The 23,940-nt window shown below is 44.2% G+C and overlaps 1 protein-coding gene across 1 annotated transcript in view; it reads left to right on the top strand.

The window, feature by feature from the left end:
- The window catches only part of CDH4 (cadherin 4), a 452,914-nt gene that overhangs the window by 119,021 nt on the left and 309,953 nt on the right, over positions 1-23,940 (top strand). The window lies entirely within an intron of this gene.

Consider the following 23,940-nt stretch of genomic DNA (forward strand, 5'->3'; position numbering starts at 1 on the left):
TGTGGTCAAGCTCTGTTGGAGAAGAAAAAGCTTGAACGTGGCACCTGAGTCCTTTTTATAAAACTGTAAAGGGGGGACAAAATATTTATCAAGAACTGAATTTTTCTACAAAACACAACAGCTTGCGCTTGCTTTTCCCGCTGTTACCCATGCTCTGGTGTCTGCTCACTTCTGACAGCCTCAGTTACTTTAGCAGGGAGTGAATCTGTGTTGGCCATCCTTTGGTGAATGATTTGAAGTCCATTCAGAGAGAAGAAAAGGCCAGGTCCACTCTGCCTTTTTTTTTTCCTTCCCTTGTAATGCAGAGCAGCGTGTTCGGGCTTCCTGTGCTGGGGCGACAGAGATGTTGGAGCTCATCCTCTGCGGTCTGGTGGGACCATGAAGCACCATAGCCATGCTGGGAAGGGGGGCCAGAAAAATTGGGCCTGGCATCAAGCGGTGCCACCCACAGGTCAAGGGTTGGTGGGGACGTGGTGCAGGGCCGAGCCCTTCCGCCGCCTGGGGCAGGGGCGAGGGCGGCTGGGGGACAGTCCTGGGGACAAAGCCAGGCTGGGCGGCGGTGGGCGGCTTGGGCTGATTGAGGAGGTTGGAGCAGGGCGAATTTCTGGGTGCAGAACAGCGGAGGAGACAACTACCGGAGCCAAGCGAGGTGTTAACACGAGTTAACCAAAAGAGAACCCGTCTTTGGAGTTGCAGATTTCTGGCTAATTCCAGTCTTGGTTTCCTCTAACCGCACATTTCCCAGCTCCGCCGAGTGCGTGAGGCCGTTCCCGAGGGACCCGAGGGCTGCGCCTAATGAATTACAGGCCCGCTAGGCCTCTTAGTTTCTGTTTAATTTGTTTTCCTTTTGTAAGGTGAATTTCCTTTGGTTTTGGGCAGTGTCTGGAATGAAATTTTTTTTTCACTGTGTGCAGAGCATTATTTTATAAAGTCTCTAAGAGGATTGGAGTATCAAAGCTCTGGATAAATCTTGCATTTGAATTTTTGTGACTTCTTCACAAATGTATCATTATTCATTTTCACCTTTACGGGTGTTGCTTTCTGTATGAAATGCAGAATAACCAGCTGCTAAGTGAGCTTCAAATGGAGCTTTTCATTTTCTTCTGAGGAAATAAGATGAGCTGTGGTGGTAATAGATCATCTGTATAGGAGGCAAATCTTTTATGAGCATGGTGTTTTGATGGCAAGTATCAAAATTATATAAAAATAAGAATACATATTGCGGATAATTAGTTCCGAGATTTTGTTTTGGTTTTTTTGATTGTATTAAACTCTGTCTAACTTGTACATGCAGAGATGAAGAGATGCTTGCTGTAGATTGTCTACTGGAGTTTCACCCAAACTAATTGTCAAATCACGGGGTTTATCAAGGGGTGGGCGCAGAACAGAGAGAACGCGAGCCCGTTCTTGAAAGCAAATTCGCCCAACTCCAGCTGCCTTCAGCACCAGGGTAGAGTGTGCTGGGCACCCAACAACTCTTGTAGCCAAAACGAGAACCGGTTTTTGTGACTATTTGTCCCGCTGACCTGGCTCTAAACCTGTCCTGTCACTTCTACGCCCTTCCTGAGCCCCTCAGCCCTCCCCTGCAGCTCTCGGTTCCCTTTTTCTGTGTTTTCGCTGAGGGACAGAGTGGGTCCGGTGGTGGCGAATCGCTTGTGGTGCAACGGGGCGGCCAGTGACTGTGTGGTGGGTCGGGCGGCGGCGGTGCAGGCTGTTGGCACGGGCTGGGAGCGGAGAGCTCTCGCGTTAAGAGACTAAAGGCTGAAATACGCTTCTTACAACCACTGCAAAATTTTAGAAGCTGCTTGGATGCAAAACTGAAACAAATATTCTCTAGATGATGCCATTTCATGCGTGTGCCCCTCTCTAATTTGTTCATTGTAATGTTTTTATTTGCCAAATAATGAAAAATATTATTGCCTAAGTTGAAAATGAAAATTAAATTTCTGATAGGATATACTGGAGTAATAAAGAAAAAGAGAACATAAAAAGGATTCTTCCATGATAATTAAAAATTATAAAGTCATTATTTAAACTTGCTTTCTGAATTACAGAGAGAATTAAACTGCTTGTTTCAGAGCAGAATCCTTGTGGCATTCCTTCATTAAAATTCTACATTGTCAAAACGGATAAAAATGCATATACAATGACTAATTTTTTTCAAACCTTGCCTCTGCTTTGGGCCTTATCTCTCTTCACAACAAAGCTCACCTTGAAGGGACTGAAGTAATGATAGATATTTGCTGAGCTGGAAAAAGAAAGAAGGGAAAAAAGAAGCATCTACTTTTTGCAATCTGTGTTCTTTCCCCTCCAGATATGGAGAAGGAAAAGACCTGTGGGGAACTAAAGCTCTCATGTACCATAAAGTGGTATTATAATGAAAAGTATTACTTTTTATGGCATCTCCACAGTATTAGGGAAAGGCATTTTTCTATAAATGTTAATCTTTAATCTTTATAAATTGCACTCTGTAAGACTAGAAGGTCTGTAAAGCATTTGTCCCAAAGGCTTGAGAGGATAAAAATAGTACTGCAGACTTTCTTTTTTCTTTTTTTCTACTTAGAAATATTAGCTTGTTTGGGGGAGAAATGCGTGAGAGTGATGTAAGCCGTTAGGCTTCCCTTCCAGGTAGCCCTTAAGCTGATGTTCAACTTCACGTATCTGTTCGAGTCCAGTTGAGTCACTGGGACTTAAGTCTGTGCTGAAATTCAGCCTGGAATAGGAGGATTAATGAATGGGAGCCACAAGCGCTGAGCCCCTCTCCCAGATTTCTGCTAGCTCTAATCACAAGATAATTTGGGCACATGACATGTCCTTGCTAACTGACGTTATGGGAAGCTCTTCCCAGGTGATAACAACAATAAACAGATTTGGCAGATAATTAAAACTGGTTTATACATTTTCTGCCTTACGAGATTCTTCCTTGTTCTTCTTTCCAGTGAATTTTCTTTTATGTTTTATGCTCTACCTCGTTACACTCAGCCTTTGCTCCGGGTGCTGTTTCTGAGCCTGCTGATCATTGCTGGGACGAGGCTGCCAGAGGTGGAGCTGGTGTTTTAAAATGACTGAATTGGGTTGCACCCGGAATTCACATCTCAGTATTAAAGTTTTACTGTGCTATCAGCTTGCCTAGTGTACGTGGATTTGTAAAAGTCTGGATTTGGGGCTTGCTTTTCCGGCTGGTGAACAAGGGTTGATTAAACCGAAGTTGGGAGTATTAACAAAGCACTGCTGAAAGTTGTGATAAGCATCAGCAATTTCCAGTTTTGTTGAACTTTATCAAATTGGTTAGGCATTCTGAAAAATACGCATTAATGGTGTATTAATACTTGGTATCTGTTTATCAATGAAACCTTACTGTAGTGAAGTATTTATGATATGTAGTTATAATCTATAATGAAAGTTTGTCCAATGCAGTCTCATCATTTAAAAAGCAAAACTTTCCCAGAAGTTTTCACTCTGCCTAATGTATCTTTTTATTTTTTTCCCCACCCTCTAGGTAAGTGTCTCCATTCTGAAACTGCAGGAAAGTTCTCTGAATGGCGAAAAGTTGGATGCCTGTTGAACAAGTGAATCTCCCTTCAATTTTGGTAAAATCTGCCACAGATTTGCAGTGCTTTCTAAGTTTGCAAGAATGTTTTTATCTTCTTGGCATTTTCCTGTATGCCTAATGGGTGATGGGTTCTTGAAGGAGGAGCTAGAATCATGTGCCAAATAAATTTTGAATTTAGATTCAAGTTTGAGGCTGACTATTGGTACAGACTGAATGGAGTAAGAGTGAGAATCACCTCCCAGCAGGAGGTCCCCTGCTGCAGTGTGTGGGGTTTTTTAAGATTTATGTTTTTCAAAGTTGAGACTCTCGCTTATACGGTTGTGAAGATGACTACAAAGTCACGCGAACTGTTAAATTGTGTGTGAACGTGCATACATAGGCTGAAGCAATCTGTTGCTTTGTTCATCTCAATGGATCCACAAAAATATAGTGTAAATATCTATAATTTTAACTTTCACGGGTTTTTGAGCCATGGAAGGAGGATTAGAGGCTGTCAGACTATTTCTCTTGTACGTAGTCTGGTTTGCAAAGCACTTTGGTGTTGGTAGCGGCAGAGACTGGTTTTTGAACAGTGCACCAGGAGAGTGTGTCTCACCTCCCCGGAGACTCAGCCCTCCCACGGAGTAATGAGGTGGCTGGGTTGGCAAGGGGGAAAATCATCCTGGCGCAGTGCTCTTACTTTTTTTTTTTTGAAGTGGGAATTACTCCAAATCTGGGAATTCTTATTTTTCCCCTGAGAATGAAGGTTTTTGCTCATCCAGGTCCCATACACTGAAAGCCCTGGTGCTCTGGTTTCACTCCTGAACCCAGGTCCCCGCCGTTCCGGAGCAAATCCAGTTGCACTGTGTTATTTTCTGACTTAATTTGAGTGGCTGAGCTACATCTGGCCTCAAGATTGAAATATTGAGAGTGTATAGGGGGAAAGAGGAAGAGAAGAGGGTTTTGTTTTGTTTATTACGTAAGGTTAAGAGATAAATGCACTTGTTCAATGCAGATGTAAATTGTAATTGTGGCTTTATGGTGTATGTATTAGAATAATGACCTGAATTGATACTACAAATATAATTACATTGATTCTTTACTGATGGCTATAAATAGTGACGTTTCCCTTGATCTCTGAACAGAGTTAGTTATAAAACACATGCTCCACTTTTATATTCACACACTGCATTCTCATCACTTTTGTCTCTTACTCCCCAAGGGCTTGATTTAGAAGAAGTGTCTGATTTAATGGAAAAAATGATGAAACAACACAGACAGCGGTTCAGACCATTCCTAGTGTAAAAGAAGGTGTTTCTTTTTGATTATGTTCCTCAGACTTCATTGCTTATATTTTAGTATTTTGCTTAAGAAAAATACGACGCCAGGCTATTTTCACTTTTTAAATTATTTTAAAGCGTGTATCTGCTTTCATTGATCTCGGAAATGACTGTTACTGAAGTAGAGCTATTGCGCTGATCTGATTTAACAAATCATGCTCCGAACTTCCCATCAGGTTACCAGACTGGAAAGAGCTTTTATTTGAAAGGGCAGAAATTAGACACGGGAACCTCGGACGCTGCAGTTTTTACTAGGGGCAAATATATATGTCATAAAAATAAGAAATAATTGTTAGGAAGATTGGTTGATATTACTGCTTTTAATGGAGCCTCGTGACTTCATTTCAAAGATTCAGCAGAAAACCCTCCAACTTTTGCCTAATGTTCTTCCGGGTAGACATCGAGAAAAAATATTCGCAAATAAGTGGTTTAAAAAAAATCATGGAATCACAGAATGGATTGGGTTGGAAGGGACCTTTAAAGGCCATCTAGTCCAAGCCCCTGCCATCAGCAGGGACACCTTCACCTAGACCAGGTTGCTCAGAGCCCCGTCCAGCCTGGCCTGGAACGTTTCCAGGGATGGGGCAGCCACCACCTCTCTGGGCAACCTGGGCCAGGGGCTCACCACCCTCAGCGTAAAAAATGTCTTCCTTATATCTAGTCTGAATCTTCCCTCTTTTAGTTTAAAGCCATTACCCCTTGTCCTATCGCAACAGGCCCTCCTAACAAGTTTGTCTGCATCTTTCTTCTAAGCCCCATTTAAGTACTGAAGGGCTGCGAAAAAAAATATATAGATTTCATTCAAGAGTTTAAAATTACTTCTGTTCACTTTTCTTGTTCCTTAGTCTGCGCTGCCGAGTTGCGGTTGTATCTCTGGAAACAGTTCCTGATTTCTCTCTAACATCCTCAGAGTCATCATCCCGAGGATATTGTGAAATGAGACCAAAGTAATTGTAACTGAGATTGCTAAATACGCTGTCAGTGCGGAGATTATACGTGTGATTGTTCTGGCAGTCTGCTGTGATCAAGCCACCGTGGTGTTTATCCTTATTTAGAGAGGAGGTTTTCTGGAATCTTTATTTTAGCAGGCTACAAAAGAAATGATTATAATGTCTTGTTTAAGGAGACAAATGCCTCTGACTGCTTAAACACAAAACAGTTTTGTGTACCGTGCTCAAAGAAGCAGTAAGTCAAGACAGTTTTCAGTCTCAACAAGAAAAATACCAGTAACGGCATCATACTGAAATATTCTTAACATCCCCCCTTTGCAAGAGGTGCCTGTTCAACTTGTAAGAAGCAGAGCCAATAAAGCTGGTGTTTGGGTGAGGCTTCTGTGTAATCTGGGTTGTACATAAAGAAGTAAAAGATAATGAAATATTTTTTTCCCCCACAAAATCTGGAATAACATTTGCCAGTGTCTCTCATTAGGAGATAGCAGAGTAAAGCAGAGCTGTCTTGATTATAATAACCATCTTTCAGATAATGCGGCATTACATTAGCACTTTACAGTTGTTTTGTAAGTAGATTTGCTTTATTTTCAGTTCCTAGCAGAAGCCAAATGAAAGTGGCTTACACTTTTGACCATAACAAAGAAATTCCACCCAATCTCCACGTTGGGTTTCAGCTGCCGCTTTTGGGAAATGTCAGGTAGTTTGGGGCAGATGTTACTGGTGACCAGCGGCGTCGGGAAGAGGGAGCCCGGCAGGACCTGGTACCTCTAGAAAAATGGACATCTTTGTTTTTGGCAGGCTGGGTGGCGCGTTGGGCTAGGAAGTTTGCTAACTTTTTTTGTAGGTGTTGTGTTAGACCAGAGGAGCACCGTGTGCTCTCAGGAACGGGTACTCTGTGAAATCTGCCGTTGCTGTTTATCTGGGACACACGTCCTGCACTACTCACCATCCCCGAGGTTTTGTCGATGGCTGAGGAGCACTTTGGGATTTCTGCGGTTCCTGAGTGTACTTGCAGAACTGTTCAAAGCCGTGATTGCTCCTTCCTTGGAAGTTCGGGAATGTTCCAAATTCGTGTGCCTTGTCTCCGCTTGTTTTTATTTCAGCCCTCGGGCTGGTCGCGGTGGTTGGAGGCACCCCCAGTACCTGGCTCGGCGCAGTTCGACTGTGTCGGCCCTGTAACCCCTGCTGTGCGAACGCTGCGGCTGTCCCTCAAGAGTGATCCACATACGATGCGTTACGGCCCCTGGAAATAGAAATGAGTCTCTTCAGGTCAGAGTGAAGTGGCCATTTTTGTAGCTGCCGAGATGCTGAAGCACTGCATGTGGGCTGGGAGGGCCGGCAGCGGCTGCTGCGGGACGGGAGGTCTCCTAAGTACGTTGGGGGTTTCAGGGTAGCATGGGTCAGCCGCAGCCAAATGCTCTCCGGTCCTGGCTGAACCTCAGGACAGACAAGTGCAATGAAATACATCTGGCCCCTCACCTTGACTGAAAGAAACTTACGTCTCGGTGGGCCCTGGTGTGTGTGGACACGTGTTGGTGTGGGTGCAGGGGCTGAGGAGGACCCACCGCTCCTGCGTGAGCAGCCCCAGCACTTGGTTCTTTGCAGACTTTGCGGGCGCCACCTTGCCCCGGTCCCTGCCCTGCCGCGTGGCCGGTGTCCTGGTTTTGCTCTTCTAAAGCACGTGCTGTGGGAAATACCTTTAAGAAAGTGAATCATAGAATCATAGAGTTGGAAGGGACCTCTGGAGATCACCCAGGCCAACCCCCTGCCAGAGCAGGGTCACCCAGAGCAGGTGGCACAGGAACGCGTCCAGGCGGGTTTGGGATGTCTCCAGAGACGGAGACTCCCCCACCTCCCTGGGCAGCCTGTGCCAGGGCTCTGCCACCCTCACAGCAAAGAAGTTTCTCCTCGTGTTGAGATGGAACTTCCCATGGTCAAGTTTGTGCCCGTTACCCCTTGTCCTGTCGCTGGGCACCACTGAGAAGAGCCTGGCCCCATCCTCCTGACACCCACCCTTGAAGTATTTAAGTGTTGATAAGATTCCCCCTCAGTCATCTTTTTTCCAGACTGAAGAGACCCAAATCCCTCAGCCTTTCTTCATAAGAGAGGTGTTCCAGTCCCCTCATCATCTCGGTATCCCTTTGCTGTCCCCTCTCCAGCAGTTCCCTGCCCTTCTTGAACCGGGGAGCCCAGAACTGGGCCCAGTGCTCCAGACGTGGCCTCCCCAGGGCAGAGCAGAGGGGGAGGATGACCCCCCTCCACCTGCTGGCCACACTCTTCTGGATGCCGCCCAGGATGCCATTGGCCTCTTGGCCACAAGGGCCCATCGCTGGCTCATGGTCATCCTGTTGCCCACCAGGACTCCCAGGTCTCTTTCAGCTGAGCTGCTCTCCAGCAGGTCACCCCCAACCCGTCCTGGTGCGGGGGGTTATTCCTCCCCAGGGGCAGCGCCCTGCACTTGCCCTTATTGAATCTCATAAGGTTCCTCTCTGCCCAACTCTCCAGCCTGTCCAGGTAAAGGAGTTGGGAGTTAATGAGCGCGTGTATATTCAGTTATTATGTTAAGTGAGATGAAGAGAGCTTGTCAGTGTATTTCAGTGTAAAGTCCTTAAATGAGGAGGGGAAAGGCAGAGTCTGATTCCTGTTTCAGACACAGCACTGGCTGTCTTGCGCTGGCTGCAGTACAGGAAATGCTGCTGGTACTTTAAATACCCGGGGCAATTACCACTGGGGCTTTAATATTGCCTACGATATTACTTTACTGTGATTAGCTTAGTGATATATTCCATAACCTCGGGGCTATTCCTTTGAAATGTATTTCCATTTTTAAAGTATAATACTATGACCATACTAAGAGGAAAATTACCGAGTTCAAAAGTCATTGATGCTGAATATCTTTAATGGCACATATAACACCATGCTGTCACATTTTGCAAAATGTGCTTTAAACATGCATCTCTCCCTAATTGAATAGACGCTGTTGTTTTCCATATCATGTAAAAATATTGCCCCTACACTTCTGTCAATTCAAAGGGGCTTTTACATAGGTAGAGTTATTTGAATTAGCTGAGCAGAAAGCACTGGGAGTGTACTTGGGTATTTAAAGCGTTGCATCTGTATAAATCATGTGTCAAATCCACTTCTCAGGCACACTGGTATTCGTGAGGTTAGGCAATTGATTTATCTGGTGGAAATATTCAGCCCTTTCAGCATTCACTGAGTGTTTCTCAGTAAATTGTTACACACAAAAATACCTGCATTAAAGGATATTAGAAAGGCTGCTAAACGGAGCACGCAGACCTTAAGAAATCCTCAAATTAAGATTGTCTGCGCAACCTTTATTTGCATCTCGTGCGCATCTGCATTACAATAAAGCCTTTATATGGTCTCATGCTATTTTTGCACAGGACCCTGGCCTCATTCAGCGCACAGAAAGTCGGACGCTCAGTTAATGAGAGGCTATTCAATATTTTGTTTTCCTTTCATTAATCAATGCGTCCCCTATGCCTTATTTCTGCTCGTAATTCAAACCGTGTTCTGAAGACAGAATTATTAATTTCCTTTTGGGCTTCTCTGTAGTGCTCATCATTTTAGTATTTGACTGGTTCATAAGCACTTGGGAGTTTCTTTTCTTGAATTAAAACTCCTTGTGAGGTAAGGGAGTTCCAGCTTACCCCCGCATCATAGGATTGAATTGACCAACAGGAGATTAAGGTCAAAAGTACCCATTAATTTCAGGTGTCCAATCTCAGATGCCTTGGACCTGTTTTTTTCAGCCCACTTAGCAATGTACAGCACTTTACACCGCCAAATTGCAGCTCCCACTGAGTCCATTTGCGGCTGTGAATATTTAGCCCCTGCACTTAAGCTAATGAAATCACAGTGGAAGGATTGTGGGCTGATGGAGGTGAGGAAGGACTCTGTTGGCAGGGGCTTCTCAGTGAGGAACGCGTGGAGACCCTTGGCTCAAACTCTGCCATCTGCACCCCCTGCCTGCCGGCAGGTCCCATCCCTCCCCCCTCTCCCCGTGCCTGCTCCTGCCTCTGCCCCTTCTCGCAGCCGGGTCCTCCCCGCCTCCGACACCCGCCAGCCGATCTTTGCCTGACTTCTTGCCTTGCCCTGACCCGTTCCATCGCTCGTGTCACTGACCTCTGTTTTCCCCTGGAGCCCTGACCTGATTGTATGAAATATTGAAGAGTTTAATACCGCTGGGTTTTTTGCTCGTTGTGCGGGGACTGAGATTCCATTTTTCACAGGATGGGAAAAAGGGCATAGCTCCTCTTCAGAGCCTGCTCTGCTGAATTCCCGGTTGTTGCTCAAAGCTATGCAGATACTGTGGCTTTTCAAATAAGAGACTGCCAGATTGTTTTAAGGCTTACAAATTTTTTTATTCACCCTCATCTTGAATCCAGCTGCCCTGTTTCAGCTGGAGCTTTCAACCTGGGGCAGGCAGTTAAAAGATTCATTCTGGCCAGGCAGCTAGTGCTTCGGGTAAACACAGCCGAGAACCAGGATTTTACAAAAGAAAGATTTAATACTAGTCAAGTTGTAGCACATCTGGATGGTACCACATGCATGAGGTATAAAAAAAGCTTTGGATCATAAGAGCATTTCTTTTAATGATTTATGTTGCACAAAAAAGCACTCCGATAACCCGATGTGAGTCAAGGGTGACAGCAGGTATTCTGCACGCATTAGCTTGTATGAAAATTAAATGTAATCGTTGTCTTTTCTTTCTTACGTCTGTGAAAAAGGCTACGATCTTTGCTGTCAGAATGACAATATTGGTTGGGTTTCAGGCGAGTTCCAGCTGATGAAGAGTTGTGTCTCTACCTCAAAACACAGCCCGGCATAAAATGGCAGTTTCTATTTCGCATCCGAATGGAAAACAGACTTGCTTTCTATCTTGCTTTAATTAAGTAAGTGAGACAGTCACACCTGTACTAGATTAGAATTGATCATACACGATTCATACTCCTCGGCGAACCCTTGTGGCATCATTATTTCATGAGCTTCTGCATTCCCTGTGATGCATTATTACTAGTTCTTAAAGAACACCTGTAGCATTCATTTTTCTTGTGTGTCTGACAGTGCAGCACTACTGAGAAAGTGAAAGGTAAATGAGGCAGCAAGCCATTACAAAAAGGTAATTTTGTTAATTGGTGAGAACGGTTATCTTTGTTTTGCCACAGAAAAGCTATACATTTTTATCCTGTAAATGGGTTGATACAGATGAAGTGGATTGCCAAAGTTCTGGGCTGGAATTCTTTTTGCCTATGTACTCACACTCTCTCTCTCCCTCTCTCTAAAATATACTAATATATACATATTTCAAACTAATATACCCATTTATATAGTAATGTATGTATAGTTCTATATATAAAATTATATTTTAAGTAAGGAAAACAACAAAAACCCTCTCACTGAGTCTCGCTGGTGTTTTAAGTTTTGAGACACATCTCTGCGTAGCGAATGGAAGTCTTTTTCCCTGTTCACTGAGTTCTGGAGAGGGGCTCTTGAAGCTGTTTCATAAATTAGAGATAAAATGAGGACATGCCGTATTTCCATGTTCTCAGAATATCTTCTGTGACTGTGGCTATTCCCCGCTACTTGGGGACCTGTTCCAGTTTTAACAGTTTCCAGAAGTGCCACGGCAGAAGGTATTAATAAGAATTACAGACTTTTGCAAAGATTGACAAAATAAAGCTGATGGGATTTTCTCTTTCCTTGAAGACTAGGTTAAGTAATAATACCCCTGTGTGGCGTTCAGAAGTAACATTAATTTTAATCAGGTAGGGATCAGTACCTTTCCCTTTCTGTCTGTGCTAGGACAGACCTGAGCAGCAGAGGCAGGAGGAGGTGGTTCGTGGATGAGGGAAGAGGCTGCGCAGGTCCCGGGACACTGGTCGGGCTCTTGGGGGTGCTCCGGCGGTGCAGCCATGGGACTGAGAGCCCGAATTGTGGGGATGGAGAAGGACGGATTAAGACCTGATTTGGTGCTGGTTTCAGATAGGAGGAAGAGGAGGGGTAAAGAAGGTCGTATGTACAAAACTTCCCACTGTTCACACCTCGGTGCTGCCTTGTACCACAAGGTGGGCACTTGCGCTGTGGTCTGCGGTGGCCACAGGCTGAGGAAACTACTTCTGTACCTGTGTGTTTAACAGGGCTTCCTTGGGCTTCTGCTCTGTAAAGCAGGAGGAGACAGACTGGGGGTTACTGTGAAAATACGGTAATTCCTTCTCACAAAGTGAGCTGTGACTAGAAAGTCTGAAGAAGAAAGGAATCCTATTCTCAATGCTGTGATTAGCCATTCTCATCACTGTATAAGGTTTAATACCAAGTGCACTGGTAGAGCAGCAGCAACTGAACGTTTAATTCATGAAACTGGGAGAGTATGTTAATTCTAGAGTTAACTTTCAAATATTGACTTTTAAATTTTTATTAACTGATGAATGCGTTTGTAAATATTTTAAAAGTACAAAACCCACACACTGAAAGATGCTGGAGAATGGCAGTCTCCCAGTTGAGGCATCGAGTTGGATGCAAAACTTCACTTAAAGGTCTTATTGTGCAAGGATGCCAAAGCGCTGCGGATGCTTTCTTATTAGCCCTCTAAAGTGGGTGAATTCACCCATGGTGGTGAATTTCCATTTGAAATGAAATTCAAGCAACTTCTGAATCTCAGCCTATCTACTTCATCTCCCCTGTACTCTCTGGGTTAATTGAGGTGGATCTCACCTGGAAAAAAAGTCTTCAGAAGAGTCGTGTGCCGATTTTCTTAATAGTATTCAGAAAGACAGAATCTATCACCTAAGGACATTGATACTACAATAAATTGGAAGGAACTATTTCCACATCTCTCATGTATATTGTATATAATGAGTCTCTGGGATGTCTCCACGCTGCTGATAAGCAGCCTGCAGCAAAGTAGATACAGCTCGTTTTATCTTGATTTCAGACTGCAGCACTTGACTTCTGGGACTGGGAAACTTAGCAGCAAACCAATAATGCCCTTCGCAGGCTCTGACTTGCCGGGGCTTCGTCTCCAGTCCGAAGTCAAATGATCCCAAACTGTTTTCATGCTGTGGAGCTTTGCAACGGCGCTTGTCGCTGGTGGTGACCGTTACCCAGTTAAATCAGTTCCTTGGGCTTTCAGCTGAAAACACTGTCCAGCCTCAGCGTCCCTGCGTCGCTGCCGGTTCTGCTCTGAAATTATTTCAGAGTAAGTGAATTCTGGCCGTTCCCCGGAGTGACTGCAGGTGACCGTTTTTCCTCTCATTTTCTCCATGATTTTTCTAAACTCCCCCATCACACCACCATGGCCATCGTGACGGTGTCTGCCATCAGGCATAAGCACTGGCTGAGGACTCCCTTTGTGGGATTGGTTTTGGTGCCTTGAATGTCAGGATTAAGACTGTAAAAATTAGGTTGAGTCAGTTCAATTGACCGAGCTTTATCCAAGCAGCGCAAGTCCAATTGCTGTAATAGGCTTCATTCTGAACGGAGCAGAGAGGAATGAGAGGTTTAATAACAGGGTTCACTAAAATGTACATTGCTACTGTATTACTTACATTATGACCCAGTTCTGCTATTGTGAGCCTTATAAAAGATAAAATAGGCCATCAGATGGAGATAAATCAATGGAAGTAAAATTGAATGTGTTCATAATCATTTTAAGATTTTTATATGGGCAGAAGATTAATTAGACAAAAGTAATTTTCAAAAGAGCCTTTTTAATACTAAGTCTCAGTTAAAGGGGTAAACGGAGAAATATGTTGTGAAGCTTGTAAGTGTGGCCGAAAAGTGGTTGTTTGTAGTTGCTTACCTGAGCAGCAGGACAATTTCAGAAAGTGACGGCAGCGCTGGGACCTGCGTTTTTGGCTTTTCTCACAGTTTGTCCCCAAACTGCATCCTGGCTCCGTGTTCCTGCTCACCCGCTTCTCCTGGGGGGGCGGCTCAGAGCCTGGGAGGGGGTCAGTGTCCTGACAGAGCTGTGTTGGTTACAAGTGCACATGTACCATGAAAGGGGCTAATGCTTTAGGACAGAAATCTGTTCAGTGGTGATTCCTGGAAACGCGTTATCCTCCTGGTGTTGTTCTGGCTGTTTCCCTTACGCGTGGGCGACCCACCACCGCACATCCCCCAGAGGAGCCATTCGGGAGGATTTGCATTTGGCAAGAGATTTTCAGCCCAAAGTTACTGATACTTTGGCCTGTAGGAAAACTGTGGCAGAGGTTTCTAATGCACCAGGTGCATTTCTGCATGCAGAACCCTGTTGGCGTGGGCCACACCGGCGCGTTGGTTGGGGCAGGCGGAGGCCCCGGCAGTGCCCGAGAGGGTCTGGGCCAGAGGAGCATCTCCTGTAGCACACGTCTCTCTCCGTGCGGTCGAGATGGGACTGTACCCTTTTGCTTGATTTCTTATTGGTTGCACTAGACTGTTTATTATGTCACTGAGCGAAGAGGTGGCATGAAGATATTTCATCCCTTACATTATAAATGCCTTTGCTTATCTATAGTTAATTATTCTATACCTTCGGAAGCCAGGTGTGGGTCTGTGGCTCGTGCCTCGGCTTGCAGTGGTCACACTGGAGTGCTGCGCAGTGAGGTGGGACAGGCAGCGATGGTGTAGAAGAGCGGTGCAGTGGGGTGACACACTTCTTTCTGATGCTACCAGTCTTTCCCTCTGTTTGCTCCTCTCTTGCTGCCTGCACTCTACCCACACACATCATTTCACAAAAAAATTCTCACGGATAAAAGACTTCGATGGAAGTCAGTGTGATTTTTGCAGATAAATCTTAAGGCAAAGTCTCGCCATCAGACTCTGTATTGCAATAACAAAGCGAAGCATTGGAAGCAGCAGTAACTACATGATGACTCATAGCGGTAGAACATCATTATCTCAATGCGCAGTAAATAATACCTGTATGTCCTGGATCTTCCTCAGCTTCAAGGTGTTTTTTGAAATTGAAGCCCTGATCAGTTGGCTCAAGTTGCAGTTTTTCTGTCAGCCAGAAACCCTCAAACCTAAACAGCTGTACCAGGTATGAATGAATAGCGGTGGCTGTAATTTCTGCCTTCCTAGCCTGTTTGCAAATGCCAGTTGTTGGTAGTAGTTTCTTGAGCTTTAGATACTTGTCATGCAGATATAATTGAGCTGTATGCTTTAGGTAGAGATGTCACTGCCACTGAAATTGCACGGAGACATCTACAACAATTCAGCTGCGTCAGAGCCAAGTAAGACTGCCTGGCTGCTGCAGGTCACTGAATTTCCCATTTCCGTTACCAATTTAAAAAAAAAAAAAAAAAAGGTCATTATTTGCAATTATGAATAAATGGACTGTAATTGCATTTGACACCACCCCACCCCCACCCCCTTGGAAAGGAAGGCAAGTAGTGTGCTTTTTCTTCTTCCTTTTTTTCCTAATAAGCAGTTATGAATGGATATATGCTATTTCAAAGTTTGAAGATTACGCTCGTGCTTAGGAAATGTGAAGCGTGCTGGGATGGAAGCTCGCAGGCTTTGTACCCCAACATGGGAGCAGATCAAGGGGATCTGAAGAACATCTAGGAATTACATGGATTCTCCATGATGTGATGTTGTAAAATAGAATAGGTTGTATACATAACTAGAAACAGGAAATTGAGGATTTTCTGATCATTTAAAATGGTGCTTCTTTCTGGAGGGAGGAAAGCAAGGTGAATAGTGTTAAGAAATTGCTTTACAAGTGTTCATTTAAAATCTAAACGAGTTCACCTTGGCCATCGTTGCATCACTTTGCTTTCTGCACGCGTTTGGGCACTCAACTTTACCACCGAAATTCAAAGCCAAGCTGCATTTGTCACAGTGTGAAATCAACTGCATAGGCCGTAGAAGAAGAGGGAAAGCATAACTAATTGAATTTTAGACGTTTCACAAAACCGAGGCTGGGGGGGAATGGCTCTTTGACTGCTGGTGAGAGCCCGCTCCCCAGTGCGCACGCGGGGAGGTCAGTGGGTGCCTGTGCAGGCACCGGCTGGAGGAGCTGGGATGGCAGGACCTTTGGTGGTGACTCTGCGGGTAGAGATTGCTAAAAATCCAGTAGCTTCCGTGCTCAGGGGATGATGTCTGCACTCCATGGGTTTTCCGGACCCATGGGTTTTCCCAGACCTGCAGCCTGTGGTTGGTTGTCTCCACCTTATCCTTGAAGACTGTGCTTGTCTTACAGTTCCGAGTGGGAGAGCTCACTGCCAGGGAACTGGGGGAAAGTGTTTTCTGCGTGGCAGTAGCGTAGCAGTAATGAGAATACGAGGCATTCAGCTGCGTATGTTGTGTGCGTGTGTGTGTGTGTGTGTGTATGTGTGTAAATAAGGTTGAAGTAATAATGACTTTGCAGAAATAATAAGCAAAACACCCTTCACCCCAAGCAGCTAAATTTACAGCGCCTGCTGTTGTTGGTAGACATTAAGCTGTTTGTCCCCAGTTAGCGTTTACATAATATGAGATCTTACTGTTTTCTACATCTTTGTGACTTTTTCTAATAAAAGAATTCTGGCATTGTGCTGGCTACGATGAAAGATGTCAAACTGTTCATAGTGTCTAAACAAAAGGCTCCTTACACGACTTTGTGTTTTCATTATATACATATTATTACAGCACAACTTCAGCTGCAGCAGCGTGGCACTTTGCGAAAACAGTCTTTCCGTTATTTAGAAACCGTAGCTCTGGAATCGGTCAGGAGTACTTCTGAAGAACAGTTCCTGTGCTTGGGAGCTGGCTTCGGTGTCAGCCCTCTTCCCCTTCCCCACAGATGTCTGCAGGGAGATGGAGAATGCAGGAAATAGTGTTTTCTCCAGAAGGGCTTGTTGAAAAGTTGATTCAGGCAGAATAAAAATACATACTTTATAGTCTAAAGATGTTGTAGGGGAAAGCGCTGCTCTGTCACCTGCTGTTGCAGTCACTGAAGTTTAATTTGATCTTTTTTAATAGCACGCCCAGGTGTCTCTGTCTTGCAATGAAGTGGTTAGCATAAATCTGCCATGTGCACTGGTATTCCATTTTTATTAGCTTTTATTTAACTCGGTAAAAGTTAATTTTTAAAAATTTATTTTTATTAACTGAATAGTTCTACCTCTACCCTCTGTCAGGGGAAAAGCTTCAATTGGCGATTGCATTTTGGGGGAAGAAGAGCCCCAAATAAACCAACCTAAACACCAGTATACCTGAAAGCCAGGAGCTTTCTGTGTCTTCCAGCATTTTCCGTGCCACGGCCTGCAGTAGCTGCTGTACTCGACTGCCCAGGCGGCTGCCGCTCCCCGAGTCTGCTCCAGCGTGCTCTTTCTCTCTTGGTGACAAACCAGGTAACTGCTCACCTGCTGCGGGTTGAGTCCCTCAGAACGGCGGCGTCTCCTCCGGCGTGTTGTGAGCGGCCCTTGCCGAGGCAGCAGCCGGGGGATGCTCGGCCCTGCCCAGCACCCGGCGTTGGTACCAAGGCGCCTGGAGGGAGCCTCCCGTGTCGGGGTGTTTCCCTGAGCCTTGCTGAGTGCGCTGGAGAGGAGCTGATGCCTGGTCAAAATAGCTGGTGATAAATTTAAGAAGAATTTGTAGTACCGGGCTGCATTCATTGGGAACTAGCTTCTGGATGATAATCTTGAGGTTTGCCCGGTGCCTGAGCTCAGCTATTACAAACCATTCAGGAGTGACTGCTACAGCTGATTGATTTTTTTTTCAGGGTAGCCGAGACTTCTGAAAGGGAGTGAGGAAGATTTGAATTCCAACAATGCTTTATTGCCTTGTGCAGAGGGAAGTAAATATTGATGCAGAACGCTTATTTACTGAGCAGGGGTAGTGTCAGCAAAATTAAGGTGTATACTTTGCTCTTCATTTTACAGAAGAAATAGAAGAAATTGATAGAGTTCAGAGTGATGTATGAGACAGTGTAATTGAACCCTTCCTGGAGTTTTTGATTGGGTTTTTTTTTTTCCTCTTGAGAGATGGCACTGGGCAGTGATATGAAACAGATCTCCCTAAACTCCACAGATTTATTTTTTTTTCACGAGCCAAATGCCAAGTGATGTGGCAGGGGAGAGAGAGGCCTTTTCAGCAGGATTGGGTTGATTCTGTTTCTGTAATTATGTAGATTCCTAGAAGGGGGGGGGGGGGTGGGTGCCGTAACCCTGCTTCAGCCCTCCTTTACCTGCCGGGGGTTTAGGTGGCATCAGCTCTTCAGTGGGCTTCATAAGGGGGAAAAAACTGGTCAGGATCCAAGTGTGTCAGTTGTGCACTTAGTTAACAAAGGCCACTGAGCTGATGAATGTGCCCCCCTGCCTTGGGCTAAGTCCCACCCGGCCTCTTCCCTGGGTCTGGGTCGCGGGGAGGCAGCTGGGGCAGAGCGGGGAGCGGAGCCCCGGCATCCCCCGGCAGGGCGGCGAGGCTGCTCCTCGGGCCCGGGCAGCACGGGAACGCGAGCAGCGGGTGCCGCACGCCTCTCCCAGCCAGAGAAACACATCACCCCACGTAGGGAAAAAATAAAGACGGGGAATTAGTGTAACTTTTCTACTACCCCGTTAGTAATTGCTGCTGGATCAATGCCTGGTGTTAGCAGGACTCTGCTACAAGGAGAGCTTCAGCAGCATTGCGGTGTAGGCACCTCCGCCGGGAATTAGCACAGTCATAAATGTAGGAGAGCTTAAAAAAGGAGTAGCAAGGGAAAAGTATTGTATGTCTGTTAATTATAAACCATAGATTGTACTCGCAGAACCAGTGTTGGGAATGAATAGCTTATATTGTCCTATTTCCAGCAGCACTTTATACTATGAAAACTGATTTTATTTTAAAAGGCTATTTTATTTTCAGCATTACTTCACTCGGCTTGATCAGGGAAGCGAGACTGGAGAGGTTCACCTTCTAGTAATCATGTATAAAACAATGCTTCTGACTCAGTGCTGGTAGTAGTAATAGTGGTATTTTTATGATGATAGCCAGTAATTAAGACCAGGGATTCATTGTGCTGAGCGCAGTGAAAACACATGCAAACAGACTGATAACCTCAAATTGCTTACATTGTTAAGAGCTGAATAGTGCAATTGTCCATTTAAAAAAGACTATCGGGGTTGCTCAGACTTTGACTTTCTCCATGTAACAACAAGAATATAAATAAGAAGAATTCAATACCCGTGGATGGTGGTGGGAGGAACATCAGTGAAGGTGATACTTGCGCTAAAAAGAAGGTTTTAATTATGTTAAAAATAACACACCACTCTCACACCACCCCCACCCCCCCAAAAAAAAATAATAATCTGCCTACAGTCAGAATTTCAAAGACACTTCTTTTTCCAACAACCCAGCCTCCGAAATTGGGCTGGCAATTAATTGTATTTGTACATTTTGAGGCTTAAAGGCTGATATTAAGCATCTGCTCCATTACTATTTAGCTACCAAAACAGCTACATTGTAGTGCTGAACACTTTATTAGTGTTTGTTCAGAGTACGTGCAGAGGAGGTTAGATAGCTTAGAAATTTTAAATGCTAATTTGTCATCACAGATTGTTTATCTACTTTTTTTATTCATGTTATAAGAGCATTTTATGTAGGCATAAAAGAGAGATATTTATCACACATGCCCCTTCTTGGCCCTAGCCCATAATCACTCTAGTAGAGTTGAGTATCAGGAGCTGGGTAATTCACAAATTGAGGTATTGACAGAATTTGGTACCGTGGTGGTTTTTTTTTCACTTGCATCTTTGACATGGTTTTAAATAGTGCAGTCTTTCAAAATTTCCTAAAAATAATTTTCTACCAAATTGTACAACTGTGCTAAGATGACTAGTTTTCTGCAAAATTGAAATTACTTGCATGCTTATTTCGGTGACTAACTGCAAAATTATCAAACGATGTGTTTTAATCCAATTACATTCTTACTAGAGTGAAACTTGCCTAAGACTTCGCATGTGTACAGCCAGGGCTTTGGTTTCTGGCATGAATTTTTTGTTACGAGCTCAACAGCGTTTAAAGGCTTGTCAAGTGATCCGTTAATACTTTTTTGAGGTCTCGAAGAGAGCCCTAAGAGCGAGCAGAGTCTGATGGACTTAATATTGCACTAAAGGAAATTATTAGCAATACCAAAGTGTTACAAAGTTATTTTAATACTCTTAACTTTTGTGGCGTATTTGTGAAAATACTTAGGAGGGATGTATGGCCAAAGACAGAAAATTCATAGCAGTGGCAAGATTTCATATCCTTAAATGAAGTTTTAGAGTAGAGGAAGATAAGAGCGAAACATTACTTTTTACAGTCTAGTTGAAGAGATGTGCAGCTGTACAGGGTGTATGAACATTAAAAATTGTAGGATGCTCTGTAAGGGCTTCTGGTTATACATCTGTGTGATCAAAAACCCTTTCCAGCAATGTAGAATCTAATTATGTCATATTACTTTTTAAATAGCTCAGTCTATGCACATGCTATGCCCCTATTTTCTGTTAAGGATTCTCGATGCTTCCTCTTGTAAGACTTTTTTTTGGTCGCCTGTAGCTTTAGCAAGTGAAAATAAATCATTTCCGTGAGTGTTCTGCCTGGTGCGTGCCCGCCCATAGTTTTTTTGAAGGTGTCAGTAACGGTTGTCCAGTCATACCCAACAATGTGCTTTGGTGAAAAGCCATCCTGGTTTTCCAAGATTTTGTCATATTTTTGTAGTTTTAAGGTCTTGCATGACGCTAATTTGGGGCAGGAACTTGGCATTTGGCATGAGGTTGGAGAAGGCAAAGGATGTACTATTTCTTACAGAAGTTGCAACCAGATTTTCTTAGTCTGTGAAAAAAAATTTGTGTGAACATGGTCAGTAGAGATGGGTTAAAATGTGGGTTTCCTTGTAAACACTAGACAGGACGGGTCTTGCCTTTCTTGCATTTTGCTGTCACTTCTTTGGTGCCAGCACAAGTGCTTCTGTAGCTGTGGGAGTGCAAAGTAACCCAGCAAAAAACCCCAAACCCAGACCACGTTAGGTTTGAGCCCCCAGTGCCCAGGCAAGGGAGAGGAAGGAGTGAGGGACTAGAGGGCAGAGAGAGGAGACGGAGCCTGCCCCTGCCAGTAAAAGCCCAAATTTAGGTGAGAAGAAGATAGCTCAGCCTTCCTGCTCTTCCCTGCATGGTCTGCACGGAGGACGCCATCCTTTCTCCATCGTCCGTGTGACGAGATTGCATTAGGGAGTCCCCCCTTGAGGGCACTTATAAACTTGATAAATATCAAAATGCATTGGGTGCTGTGGGAAGGATTCCTTAGCACAAATATAAATACTTGTCTGCCCCGGATACTTCTATACGTGCCCTTTACATTATGAGCTTGAAATATCTGAAAGAATTATAATGAAGAAGAGCTAATTATAAAACAGGTAATAAAATAGCTTATTCAGGTGATGCTGTTTTATTACCATCTCATTATGATTAAATAATTCCTATTAAGTTCTGGATCAAAGAGAAATTTCTCACAGGAGAGTTTACAGAGTAGTTTAATGGAGTCTATTTATTGTATAATCCCAGGGTGAGTATTGGCTTTTATACTGTCATATTAACTTATTGTGACAATGCTGTGCAGCACTCCTCTACGAACACTGCAGAGTAGAAGGGTGGGATGTTTTTCTTTCTTTCGTTTTTCTTTTTTCTTTTTTTTTTTTTTTAAACATTGCTATCCAACAGGCTGCAGGATGGTTACTTTGCTGGAATCTTTTGATCCTGAGCTTCTCTGGCTTTAAACTAACCAAACTGACATGAGGCTGTCTTAAGGCTCAGATTAAGAAAAAAATCCGGGTAGCTTTTCGTGTTGTTGATGCTGATATTTGGAAGTACAGAGCCACAGGTTCTGCCCGTCAAGGAGATAGGGAGCATTTGACTTCAAAAATAAATAAAATCCCTGCAGAAGTGTGCATCCACTTACTTTTGTATGCATGGTGAGCTCTTGGCACTTTCTTTTTCATTTCATGTGGAGGGTTGGTGGGGTTTTGTGTTGTTTTTGGGTGTGGGTTGCTGGGTTGTTTTTTTCAGCTTGTGAAACCTTCTTTTAGGCTGAAATTTCACAATTTTGCTGTTTGATATGTTTAGGCAGAGTCGCTGTCTCTGGCAATCTGGAGTTGCCGCAGCCTGGCAAGGCTGGACGCAAGATGGGGTGGTGATGGCTGCTGAGAAAATGCCATAAACAAAAGTAACAATTCGGAATCTTAAAAAGGAGAAATCAGCGCAAAGGCATAACCCAGATTAAGCAGCAGCAGGAGCTTTCCCAGTTACGTTTGCACCCTGACATGCCACATGCCAGGGATCTGTTCCCCTTGCCGGGGGCATTATTTATTTGACAGCTTGGTAACTGAAGGTGAAGAGTGTCCCATGCAGTGCCAGTGTCAGCCGGGAGTGACACTGCTTTGCTGTCTGCTGGGTTTCACCCCCTGCAATCCAACCAGCAGAGTGTGCTCCTGGGCTCCGGGGAGGCTTCAGCTCACCTTCACGGTCAGGGGGCAGCGCTCCGGCCTTCAGGATCCCCTTCTGATAAATGGGGGCTTAACACAGCAGTTCCTGGAACAACGCGAGTGTGAGAAAATTGCCTTTTTCACATTTAATATATTAATTTTTGTAGGAAATTTCTTAACGTCTGAGTGTTAGAGAAAAGCAGCCTGAAAATCAGTGATATTGATGCATGTAAGATAAAAAGCAGTTTAAAAAGAACCCAAGATTTATATATGTATTGTGTCTCATTTTAAGTCATGGAAATCATTTCGAGGGGAGCTGACTCATGGTGTTTGAGTACTTCAGGCTGAAACACTGGGCCTGCAACCAATACCATGTGATGGATATGAACCATCTTCAAATGAAGAAGAGCTATTGAAATACTTGGCACAAGCATTTCACAGTCATCTTGATTATTGGAAATGTTTGTACACATTTTTAACGCAGAATTTCAAATGTATGTGCAATTTGCTCTGTTTGGTTCATAAGCTGAGAAACAAATATGTTGTAATGCAAAAAACTTTTAATGTATTTGCTCTGTAGGTGAATTTGTTCGGGAATAGATTTTGCCTTGCTGTTTATACTCCCCGTTTCTGAAGATCTGGTTTTCCTTATTCCCTAAGGAGGAAAGGAATTATTCACTCATTTCCTTTCATTTTTATAACTGAAGATTGCAGCAAGGAGATTGTTTAACTGTACTCAATTTATTTTCAGTACAAGTGGTTGTCTTTCATCCTATGTATTGCAATTACAGCTTGGTGTTCTCCTGCTGCCCAGACCCGGTGGCAGGGATAGCCAGGGAAAGGTTTGCGTACGTAACTCTTGCTGCAGTGCCGTTCTCCACCCTCAGCCCGCGTCTGCGCTTCCCTTGATGTGATGGCACTAATTAGGGACGTGGCTCTGCGAGCCGTGGGGAAGTACAGCGTGCCGCTAGGAGATCCTGGTTAGATCAGAAGTCCTACATTGCTGTTGGATTGGCTTCTTCAGAGCGGAGCCAGCTGGAATACAGTACTGTGGTTCACAGTTAATCTTCTAAACAGGGCACAAAATTAAAATTGAAGCCAGGCAGACTTTCCACAATGAAAACGTTTTCAAGCTGTGATTGTACTCCAACTAACATTTGAACGACTGCGTTACAACTGCAGCTACACAATGAAGGCTACTGCAGGTCAATACATACCTCTACAGCGTAAGTAAAGTCAATATAATAATTTCATAGCTCTCCTGACTTACCATAGAAGAGGCCCCTGTTTGCCTTCCTGTTTCCATTTTTTCCACCACTTTCCTAAGGGAAGCTCCCTCTGGTGCTATTAAGATTTAATAAGTTAGATGTACAAGTGTGGCTGCACTGTGCTGTCGTTGTGACCACATGTACAAATTCGGAGCAGTAAGACATAGATCTGTAGTTAGCTGCTGCTTGTGCTCATTTCTTGCTGAATAACTTGTGCGTTATGTTATTTGAATTAGTACTCTGAGCATACGCTCCATCTTCAAGACCAGCTCTGGCTGCTCCTGTTAGAAGAAATACATCACTTTGACTCAGAGGCTGATTACGGGCTGTTACTGTGAATGCGTGCAAGTCACTGTAGTTTCCTGGGGATCTTACTGTGGAGCAAGCCTCTGGGAAGACTTCTTTGGGTGTAGATAAAGAA

The sequence above is a fragment of the Chroicocephalus ridibundus genome, chromosome 12, assembly GCF_963924245.1.
Source record: "Chroicocephalus ridibundus chromosome 12, bChrRid1.1, whole genome shotgun sequence".
In the NCBI taxonomy this organism is placed as follows: domain Eukaryota; kingdom Metazoa; phylum Chordata; class Aves; order Charadriiformes; family Laridae; genus Chroicocephalus; species Chroicocephalus ridibundus.